Source organism: Quercus robur, chromosome 3 (genome assembly GCF_932294415.1).
Source record: "Quercus robur chromosome 3, dhQueRobu3.1, whole genome shotgun sequence".
In the NCBI taxonomy this organism is placed as follows: Eukaryota; Viridiplantae; Streptophyta; class Magnoliopsida; order Fagales; family Fagaceae; genus Quercus; species Quercus robur.
In genome coordinates this window covers 20,564,751-20,576,700 of record NC_065536.1, presented here as the reverse complement: position 1 = coordinate 20,576,700, position 11,950 = coordinate 20,564,751, and the positions used below count along the sequence as shown (strand labels likewise).

General features: G+C 31.3%; 1 long non-coding RNA gene across 1 annotated transcript; it reads right to left on the bottom strand.

The window, feature by feature from the left end:
- Window positions 1-8,732: 8,732 nt before the first annotated feature.
- Window positions 8,733-10,781, bottom strand: LOC126717457 (uncharacterized). Its single transcript, XR_007652596.1, has 2 exons — window positions 10,108-10,781; window positions 8,733-9,584 (listed from the first exon to the last, which is right to left on the bottom strand). It is a non-coding gene; the product is annotated as an uncharacterized LOC126717457 (long non-coding RNA).
- Window positions 10,782-11,950: the final 1,169 nt, after the last annotated feature.

Below are 11,950 nucleotides of genomic sequence, written 5' to 3'. Positions count from 1 at the left end.
TTATAAACTTTATGTAGTAGAACTTGTAGCCTTTAGCATTTTTCGAATTTTATTATGTGAATATCTAATAATTTCGTGCAAAAGATATATATTCACTGTTTCCATTTCTAATTACTTTTAAAGTTTTGCCAATCATTGGGTTTTTTACACCTTCTGAAAAATTTTGATTTGAGAACACTGCGTGTTTAATGTTTACTAATTAATAAATTTAACAATTAAACATACCGATTGAAAAAAAATTAACCCATTCGATATAATATACTATAGAAGTTCAATAAAGCAACAAAGATATGATGTGGATGTCAAAAAAGAAAAAGAAAAGATATGACGTGATTTGGTTATGAAGTGGAAAACCAATAACAAATCTCTCCAAAGGAAAACCATTGCGGGAAAACAAATAGTCCCATAGAAAATTCACTAAGGAAAGTATTCACTAATGAAAGTACAGTTTCAATAATCAAAGTCTCATAAAACCTTTATATATAGCCTAGACTTTATGCAACCTCTGCAAATATTACTCTTGCCTTCCTACCACAGTAGTCTCATATTATACAGAATCCTTATGTAGTGATCCCTTCCCTGAACTCTTCGCCCGCAAAAACTTAAATTAAACCTCTTGCAATCCAAGGAACCTCCCTAAAGGTTTGACCATAGTAAACCTCACTGGATATTTGGCTTTGTGGTTTCAAGCTCTCATATACTGAATGGATTGGAATGTGAGTGGGATAATAAAAGGGGTTTTCTATGGAGTAATAAGCATGAATTCTTTTAATGATCTTGTCCAAATCATATGGGTTTAAGGTAAGTTACAAGATCAAGAAACAAAAGAAGTTCTTCTCCAAAGAAAAAAAATTAAAAAAGGAAACAAAAGAAGAGATAAAGATTTTTGAAGGTTAGACGCACGGGCTCACTCTATTTCCTTAAGCTCAACAAATTAAAAAAAGAAAATGTACCAAAGAAAGCTAACTTATTAACACACCAAAAATAATGCTACAAACATAATATATTTAACAATTTTTTTCACAACATTTGAAGTGGTAGATTATGAATAGTGCAACATCATTTTTACATAAGATTGCATAACATATAATTTTAATTGTACACTCATAACAATCCGCCATCTCAATAGTTGTGAAATTTGTTATGTATCTACATTTATTGAGATAAAAATCAGCTTCAACATATATCTATGAACTCCAAGTTGTCAATTCGCAGAGAGAATTAAACTCCCTGCAATTTAACACCAAAAGTATTAAAAAAAATGCAACATGGACACTCAAGTAATTAGGGAAAAAAACATTCAAACAAACAACCATGACCATAATATATATATATGGTCATTGGATAACAGGTTTCTTCATGTCCATCCGTCGGACAACTAGTGTTATATCAATTCAACTTGTAATATCACTTAGGTTTCATCCATTTGTAGGTCAAATTTGATACTAAACTGGTTTTACACTTTGTAAGTTATAACTAACAACTTACATATAACTATAATGCTATTATTATATTAGAGACTTAAATCTTGGCCTTTACTCTTCACACCTCACAAGTACTTATACTATTATCACACTAAAGGTGCCCACACGGTGGTATAAATTATATTAGTATTACTTGAAAATCTTTGTGACCTTAGAAGTATTCCCTTTGCCATGTATCTCTTTAGAGTAGGTTACTAGACCATTCACATCAACATAGTCAAACTTTAAGTTTTAACTAAATTATAATCTATCTCAAAAAAATAATAATAATAATAAATTATGCTGTAGTCAAAAGTCTAATTTTTCTATTTTGGCTAGGTCAGCATTTGTGGGTGACTGTGTTGTGACCCGGACAAGGATAGACTCGTGTAATTGATAAAGCTTAATGTGGATTGGATGGATTTGATTAGGATGAATAAAGAGCTAAATATTAGCTTGAGTTTTAAATGATCTGATCATTGCTTTGCACCAATTCATGCTATTAGATAGAAGTTGGTTCCTTTAATAAAGGAGTAGTTGGATGAGACCTTCCCATCTTTGTAGTTTGGCTATTTATGTAAGCTTGATATGCGAATGGCAAGCAAATCAAGCCCGCTAAAATTCTTGAGTCTTTTTCTTACACTAAAAGGTTGATCATCTTGAATTGACTAAACAAAATTTTATTTTTTAGTTAAATAACGAATAGATTAGACTCCTAAATTTACGAGAGAGAAAAAGAGGTTTTTTTTTTGCTTTAATTTTGCTTGCCATTATTTTGCATATCACGCAGAATTATTAGGGTTTTGGTGCTTACATAGTTATATTAAGTGGTTTGATTAGTTAACGTTGAATTGTGGGAGGATTGGGTACATGTGGCAAAATGGGTCAAGATTCGTTAACCTGACTTAAAATCCAATTTTTTTTATCTGAAGTAAAAATGGGTTGATTCATGATTCGGCCCATTTTTGCGGGTCTAACCCATGACCCAAACCGTTCTTCAAAACTTTTATGTTTTGGTAAAAATAAAATATAAAAGTAAGACATGATTGATTTACTTGTTTGTTGTGGGCTTTATAATGCACAACTCAAACTCATTTGATAATACTAAAATGCATGTGGTTTTTTATTTTTTATTTACAAAAAAATCATCAATTTTTTAAAAACATTTTTTGGATAATGCCATTCAGGAAAAAAAATTTATATATATATATATATATATATATAATGTTATCAAATACAATAACCTCAAGAAAAAAAATTGACATTTTTCTAGTTGCATGCAAACGAATTGAAACGTAAATGATTGAGGCATATTTTCTTACTTGAATAATGCGATAAGTAAATATTTTTTGATATCAAATGACAAATTACATGCCAAGATTATTTGGTTGCAATAGAGTTAAAAACATATATTTGAAATATTATAAACATGTATGAAAAGCATTTAAAGTTGTGAAAAAGTGAAGCTGAAGTATATCAATCTATATCTATATATTACTAAAAGCTGAAGCGTAGCATTTAATATTGCTACGCTCACATTGAGCCACGTCAGCATCCATGTCATTATCATTTTTTTTATACAATTTTTTAACATTTAAAGTGAATTAAAAACTCTATTATATTCTTATTTATTATCAAAATTTCAATTCCATTTTAACTTTTCATATCCCCACTACTCTCTACCTTAACTTTCTTCAACCTTTCTCATTCCATTTTAACCTTTCATATCCCCACTACTCTCTACCTTAACTTTCTTCAACCTTTTTCATTCCATTCTAACTTTTCATTTCCCCACTACTCTCAATATTACTATTATTTTATCTTTTTATCTTCCTTTAGTTTTGACCCTTCTTATTCTTATCCTCATACTATAAAATTGTCATTCCCTCTCTTATTCCATGCATAATTTTATATTTTTCCACACACAAAAGCCTCCCCTCTCTCTCTCTCTCTCTCTCTACTTTTTTTTTCTTCAATTTTTGGATATATTTTTTTATTTTAGTGTAACAGGTTGACCATCAAAACATACTGATGTGGTACTGAAAGCTCCACCAAATGCTAAAATTGAAATTAACTGGTGCTCCAGCTTGACCTTTTAGTGAAGGGGCAAAGGGAGACTTCATGGAAGACACATTTTGGCATGTATCCCATACATTAGAGCAGAAGTAATTCATTGCTTGGTTAGATTGGGACGAATTTGCTAAAACGGTGGAGTTGCAATGTATAGGAACTAGCCGGGGTGTAGAACCAATTGCAAATAGCTCAACTGAAAATGGATCACATCTCTACAAACCGTGATAACAAAGAATTGAAACACATCATAATTCATACATCCTTTGGGTTGATATGATTTAGTTTTGTGTTTTATATTGTTTTTTTTTTTTTTATCCTCATTGGTTGTTAAATGTTATATTATTGCATTATAAATATAAAAATATAATGTAATTTTATTACATAGCATAACTAAAATAATTTGGTGTTTATTGCTATACATTTCATTTTTACTATTTTTCTTCTCATCTTATTTTATTCAACATTTAAATTTAGCAACATACTCCATATCATTAAATTATTTACATTTGGCTCATTTTTTTAAAAATTAAACATATAATATTTTATTTAAATTCAATAAATAAATTTGTTCAGTCTTCCCATGAAATGTTACAATGCATTAATGGAAAAATGAAATACAAAACAAATACCAATTTAGAAACACTCAATTAAAAAAAAAAGAATAATTTTTTTTAATATAAAGTATTCCCATAAAACATTACAATGCATCAATAGAAAAAGAGAATACAAAACACATGCTATTTTAGAAACACTAAATTTATAATAATAATAATAATAATATCAAACCAAATATATCATACAATAAACTAATAGTTATGGATATACTAACTTCATGGCAACAAAATGAAATAAAAATAAAAAATAAAAGTTACAATGCATATTTAGTACATTATAATTATCATCAAATTTGGGAAAACAATAGGATGTTAACGAAGAAAGAGAGAAAGAGATTCGTAAAAGAAATCAAACATCAATTAAATAAATTAATTAGTAACCATTAATTGGAAAACAAAGAGGTTGACAGCTAAAGAAGTAAAAAATTAATTAAAGATGACCTTACAAATGTCATTAAAAACTTTACAATGCAATTAAATAAATCGTTAAATTCACTTAATTAAATCATATAATCAACAATTAAATACATTCATACAAAATTTTAACTTAAAACTAATCAAAATCTAATCTAGAAAACCATATTTATTATCAAAACTAAAAGGAATACGTTCTTCAGTAATAATAGAAATATATAAGAAATAAAGATGAAAATTTTCAAAATCCTTTTTTTGACATTTCATTTAACATTATTTATAAATAATAAAATATAAAAAAAAAATCCCTAAATGCTAATATTCTTCACACACCACGACTTTTAAAAATCTAATGAAAGGTTCTAAGATTTTAACTCTCATTTAATGCCTTTATTATGAAAATCACCAGCCATAAAAATATGATAATAATAAGAAAGTTATAAATGAGATCATGAAAAAACTAATTAGCCACTATTATTATAGAATAGATGTCTTTTTTATGCATCTAAGGAAGAGTAATACTACAGTTTCAAACTATTTTATAATATTTTTACAAACTGTTGATGTGGCCAGCTTCTTATTGGTTTTCATCTAGACTCACCATTAACATCACTTTTTCATTTACTAATAACTACTCACCATATTAGTAGTTTGTAAAATTTTATGTAAAAAAGTTGGTATTTCTAGCATTACTCATCTAAGGAAATGAAATTAATAGAGTTTGCTTATTAAGGTGTATGTAAAGATTCATGTTAAAAAAATATGTAAAGGTTTTTTTTGAAAAAAAAAAAGTATATGTGAGGTTTTTATTGTAAGGTTGAATTTATTCAACCATCTAATTGGCTTTATTTCGTGCCAAATTTGCTTGTAATTCAGCATTTAGTAACCCTGTATTTAGGTGGGTTTGTTGTAAGGGTAGTGAGTGAGATAGAGTGAAGATTGCTCAAGAGTGTGCAAGAAAACAGAGAGTCGCGGCTGGGACTCGCGGGTGACTCGCGGCTGCAAGCCGCCAAACGCAGCACACGTGCCAAGCATGCTGGAAGATGAACAGTCATGCTAGCTGGAGCACTACAGGACAAAACAGGACAACTGGCCATATGGTTAACTAGCGACTGGATCTCGCGACTTAGTCAAGCCGCGAGCCACCCCTGTTTTGTAAAACCTGACGTTTCACATTCCTCTCCCACTCCAGTATAAATACCCCTTTTACCCACGATTGAAAGAGAGCTTCTAGAGAGAATTTTGAGAGAGAAACCCTAAAGAAAAACAAGATTGTTTCACCCACAATCTATACCTTAGAGTCTCTTCAAATTGCTCTACTCTCTTCCTCTCCATTGTCAAATCCTTGAGAGGCATTATACCAAACCTGGTTCTCACCATCATCATCACTGTGAGACAGTTGTTTTGATTTCTGGGAAGCAGTTAGGAAGGAACCAATCTTCATTGGTTAATGCTACGGTCTAGTAGCGGAATCCGGGAAGTTAGAAAAGAAAAAGGTTCGGCGCAACCTCGTTGGAGCAAGAAGCTTGGAGGGCTTAGGTGCACTGGGTAGATTAGGCTTGGAGGGTCTATTGCTGTCCTTGTATCCCAACTGTATTTTCTAGTGGATTGATTACCGCTTGGAGGGCGGCGGAGAGGTTTTACGCCGAGGACTTCGGTTTCCTCTTCGATAACACATCGCGTGTTGTCTTTGTGTTTGCATCTTCCTTCCTCTCTATCTTTGCCTTTTTATTATCTGCTGTGGTTTTATTTTGTTATGGCTTAGATAGTCTTTAACCAATTTCGTATTATAGCATGTGTTAAGTTTCCGCACACTAGTTGTTTGACATATTGCTTGTATTGGTTAAGTTGTAATTTGGGGGTCTAAACGTTCAAAGGTGTTTTGTACACATTTTTGAACTTTCATTTATTAACTTAAAAGACAATGAAAAACCAATTTTTAATAACTACAATCGTCACTACTCTATAAATCACACAGAGTTATGCCCTTTTAGATATACACCACTATATTCAACTTATAAATTACAACCTAAATCAATCATACAATTACACAATCAAAGCATGAACATGTAACATGAATTACTACTTAGAATTTTCACAATTATTGAAAGACAAGTGCCAAATTTAATTTTTAGAAAACATCAAGACCCTACAAGAATTTTAATTTTTTTTTTAACTTCCAGAAAAAAAAAATATTACCCACATTATTTCAACCCTTATGGAAAAGAAGGTTTACATGTAGCATGCAAAACATGTTTAATTGACTTAGAGATGTAAAAATTAGTCAACCAACTATGGTAGAATTAAGGTTTCAAAATTTAAATAAAAAAATTTTACAATAATAAAAAATTATTTTGTGATAAATCTGATTATGAAATGCATTACTTTTCATTAAATTAGTTCAAATTACAAAATAATAATAATAATAAGACCACTTTAAAAAATAATCACACGCAACGCACGGATCCGCAATCACGGATCCGCGACTAGTTATAACTAATAGCCGAAACTTTTGACTTTTTATTGACCACTTTTCATTGCGCCACATGGCTTGATAATTTAATGACACGATTACATTTTAAAAAAACCAAAAATTGAATCTATTGGATTGACTAAACAAACCATTTCAGTGAAATTTTTACTACATTTGTGTTCAATTTGCCTAGTCTTGAGTAGGCACTTGGCAGTTACAAAAGATTAGAAAAAACTTTCTCATCACTTTTCATTTCTATACTCTTTCTCTCTCTCTGTCTCTGTCTGAAGATTAGTTCCCATTGACAACTCCGAAACAATTTCTACGAACATCTTTCTCGCCTTTTACCACACAAAAGACGCTTCTTTTGTGGCTCTATTTTGTTACTCTTTATCCAAACCCTAACGCAGCCACTTCTATCCCACTTCACTTCCATATTAGATGGTGAAATTTCTCTGTCCCCAAGCCCCGTCAATCTCTATTTCTATGGATCTGCCTCTTTATTTATTGTCAACATGGCTTCAAATATTTTATTCCCTGTTATGCTCTCCTTTTTCCCCTTTGCAAGAATAGACATAGTGAAGTTTGAAGAAATAGAACAAATGTCTATCTTCACTAGCCTATTGCCACAGCCAAACAATGAAACCGCAGGTAAAATTGACTTCTTTTGTTTTCCCCTTTCAGTTGTGGTGCTTGGGATTTTCTTTTTTAATCTTCTTTGTTTGCGTGGTTTTGGTGGCTAAATTTCCTTTTTCTTCCCCTTCAATGTCCACACAGTACTGTTGTTGTATTGCATTGTTTAAAAAAAAAAAAATCAATATTGCAACTTCTGTCATGTTTATATTATAATGCTTTACCATTGCATGTTTTAATTTAGACAATTTCCAAATTACACCATGCTTGTAGCAGTGACTTGAACAATGCCTACTACAAGTCTATGCTTATGGCCCCTTAGTCCCACTGAAACCTCTTCTTCTATTTTTTTTTTTTTTTTAACTATCTTTATTCTGTGATTTTGGATAAAACTTGTTAACTTCATCAACTTTTGATTTCATGAAAGTATCTGTGTGTAAGCAATTAGCATTATGGGTTTAAAGATTTTGTCTTGGTTCATTGTTATTGACATCTTTGTGTTTGTACTCTATGTGTTTGTTTAAATTCCCCAGTGAATAATTTGATTTAGATTAACTTTTTTCTCCTCTCTGAATCTTGGGTTTTTCTTTTTCGGATTTAGGACTCAATTTCTGAATAAAATTTTGTTATTCAAATTTAATCTTCTCTACTTATGCAACACACAGTAAATTCTCCCAACCTCCACTACCAATTGAGTTTGGTCCTGTGCTATTTGATGTCTATTTGATAGCATGGCATGATAAAGATAATATGGTCATTTTAACAATGCCTTCATATTGTAGCTAATTTCTCTTATGATGCTAATTAAATAATATTAAAATTGAACAGATAAAGTTTTTTTCTGATTCTTTACTGTTAGCAACAACATCACCATGCTGCATTTTTGTTTTAGGTTTTCTTGACGAAGTACTACAGCAATCGGAGTTTGGATGACTCGGTGTTTGTGTCACACCCCAAACCCCAAAGGGTCCAAAACATGAGAAAGACGTCTCAAGTACCTGTAAATTTTTCCTTTTTGACAATTCAATCCACATAAATCCTATCAAGTACCAACATCAAGAATTATCATAATAATCCCATAGAATATATACTCAGAGTAAATCAGAGCTCTAAGCATTAATTACAAGGATCATTGGCCACAAAAGAATAGAGGTCTAAATAAACAATTACATATCAACAGCTTGTCCCATCAGTGGGAAATACAGTCATAACCACTATAATATATAAAAGAATGAGTCAAGCCTAGTCTAAGATGTACACCATCTAATATATCCATTACAAAAGTTCAGCCTCCATTAGTAGTTAGTCTAACTACTATTAGCCACCCAAAAAGTTGTCTCAAAAGATTGTTGCCTACTTTGGAAGTTTATAAAATAATGGGATGAAACAGAGCCCAATAAGTAGCATATTTAATGGGAGTGGGGGAAATACAAGTTTCATCTTCAATAATAATAATAATAATATGACAAGAATGATTTAATAATAAAACACAAAGTTTCTCAAAGTAAATACCTTGAAACTATATACTATAATATGTGAGCACTAACCATATAATTTCCAAAGTCATAAAATCTAACATACGATAATTTATCATGAATATAACATACTACCACATAAACTGGTCAGGGGATCCATCCATTCACAACTGGCATGATATTGTCCTCTCTAATATGAAGACTCTTGGCCCTATGGACAGCAGCCTCACTCATACCCTTAAGGTTTTTCTCTCCCCCCATGGGTGGCAGAGAGAGCGCGACAAATAGGACCTTTCTTGCATGTGGTCTCTTGGCCCCATGGATAGCAGCCTCACCCACACACAATTAAGGAACCTTTTCCCCCCATGGACAGCAGGGAAGAACGCATCATCCAAAGTGAAAGGGCACTGATCTAGATTTGATTCCATTGTCACAAAGACTACGGAAACCAAATCGGGTGATCACTGGGAAATCACACATGGCATAGTGTTAAAACAACTCACAGGTTACATTACTTTGAAATACATAGTTCATATCCAGGTAGTTTCAAAAAAATCTTAAATAATCTCACTTCTATAAAGTTTGTAAGGTTTCAACTTCATTCTTGTCAAACAGATTTTCTATCAATTTCCCAAGTACTAAGACAAGATAAGCATCTTTAAATTTTCTAATATACCATAACATCCAAGATTTCCTTATCAAAGATTAAATAAAAGATACTCCTTTTTTCCATATCAACAATTCATGCATTTCCTCAAATGCAGTACCAAATATGATGCATTTTCATATATAATCATATATATATATATATATATATATATACACACACATATTAAGGTTACGACACAATAGTTTTTAGGAAAATATAGTTTCCATAAGTAGTTTCCAAAAGCGTGTCTAACCCAAAAACAACATTTATATAACATGGTTATTTTTCATAATCTCATTAAAAAGCTACTTACCTCGCAACCGCAAAATCCTAATTCTCCAAGCTCTAAGGAGATTAGCTAGAACCTAAACAATATCAAGTAAACCTATCACAATGAGTATAGAACTTGAAATTGCATCTAGCCACAATTTAGGAATTGCCAAATAATCACTTAATTAGGCAAGCCTAGCATCTAACCTCATCAATAATAATATATTCAACTTCCATAGTTTCTCAACAAAATGATTCACAAGGCATAAACTCCAATTATAAAGTTAACCCATTTAATATCATCTCCAACATTATAACTAGTTTCCATAAAATTTACACTACATCATTAAGAGACCCATGAAAGCAAAATCAATATATCCTCCAAGATAAGAAATTTGGAACCTCAACTAACTCCAAATAAACCCAATGACAATAGAAAAATTAAATTCACCAACCATCACATGTTATAACTTAAAACCCCCTAAATTTTTCCATCATACATAAACCTTAAGTAGTCATCAATAGCACAAAATATATACCCACTCATCAAATAATTCTACCAATACAAAACCCATACATAAAACACATAAATATCACTTCCAATGCTCATAAATCACATGGGTATCATTATTAAAGCTTAGATAAAAATAACCTCAAGCAAAAGTGTAAAATCCACCAAAAAGATTAGAAATTTTTACCTCAAATAAAATGATGAAGACGCTTTGGGGTTCCTAAGTATTTTTCCGATGATCTTGTCGGAAAATGATGGAGAGATTGTGTGGTTTAGAGTGGAGGCTGGCGGGTGAGTGTGGAAGTGAGTGTGTGTGTGTTTAAGTAAAGAGAAAAGAAAGAAAGAAAAGAGAGAGCCGGCCAAAAGAGAGAAGAGAGGTGGGTGAAAATGAATGGTGGGGAGTGGGGTTAGGTGGGGGACACGTGGGAACTAAAAATCTGACTTGACCCCCCCCCCCCTTTTTTTTTTTTTTTTTTTTTGTTGTTGATAGGGACGTTACAATTTGTGCTTGATTTTGTGGAGATTTATGTTATTGATTCCAAAACAAAATCAATTACCAAAGCAAAATTTTTGGTGAGGATATTTGTTTGTGAATATTAGTTTTAAAACTACAATGACTATTCTACTTATGTTTCTTGTGGATGTGGAATGGCTATTTGCTTCTTTACCTATGGAGTTTTTTTTTCCCTTTCATTTTGTTTTGTTTGCCTTTTGATTTTGATCAATCACTTTGCTTAAGCAGTTTAGTTGTAGGACCATGTTTCCAAAATAAAAAATGGTGATGCTTTAGGTTATTAGTGAAAATTTTTAGGTTCTCCCCCTGCCCTCCCCCAAAAAAAAGGGATCCCCGAAAGGAAGTGAAGATTTCTTACGATGGAGATTTATGTAATGGCCATCAATCGATGCTATTTGTGTAACTTACTTTCTATTTAATAATTGAATGTTTCATATTGAGAATAGAGACATTTGAGGTTAGAATCCTAATGTGCAACATTCATTCAAAAGCAAATTACAATATTAACTTTTCATGTTAAACTATAATGAAATGATGATTGTAGTAAATAAACAAAGATTAAATAATAATTCATACTTGATAGTTCCGAAACATTTGACCTTTTGTTGACTACTCCTCATTGCGCCTTGTGGCTATATAAATTACCAACACGTTTACATTTTTAAAAACCTGAAACATTGTACCTTTTCATTTGGTGGTTTTTGCAAAATGTTTAAATTTTCTTAGATAAGCTACATCTTTTGGTAAAGAGATATATATCTTCCTAAAAGACATGAAGAAGTTTATAAATATTGATACTCCGCATTCATTTGTTACACAATTTACATTATCTCTCTGTCAGTTTTGGTGATCCCCACCTAA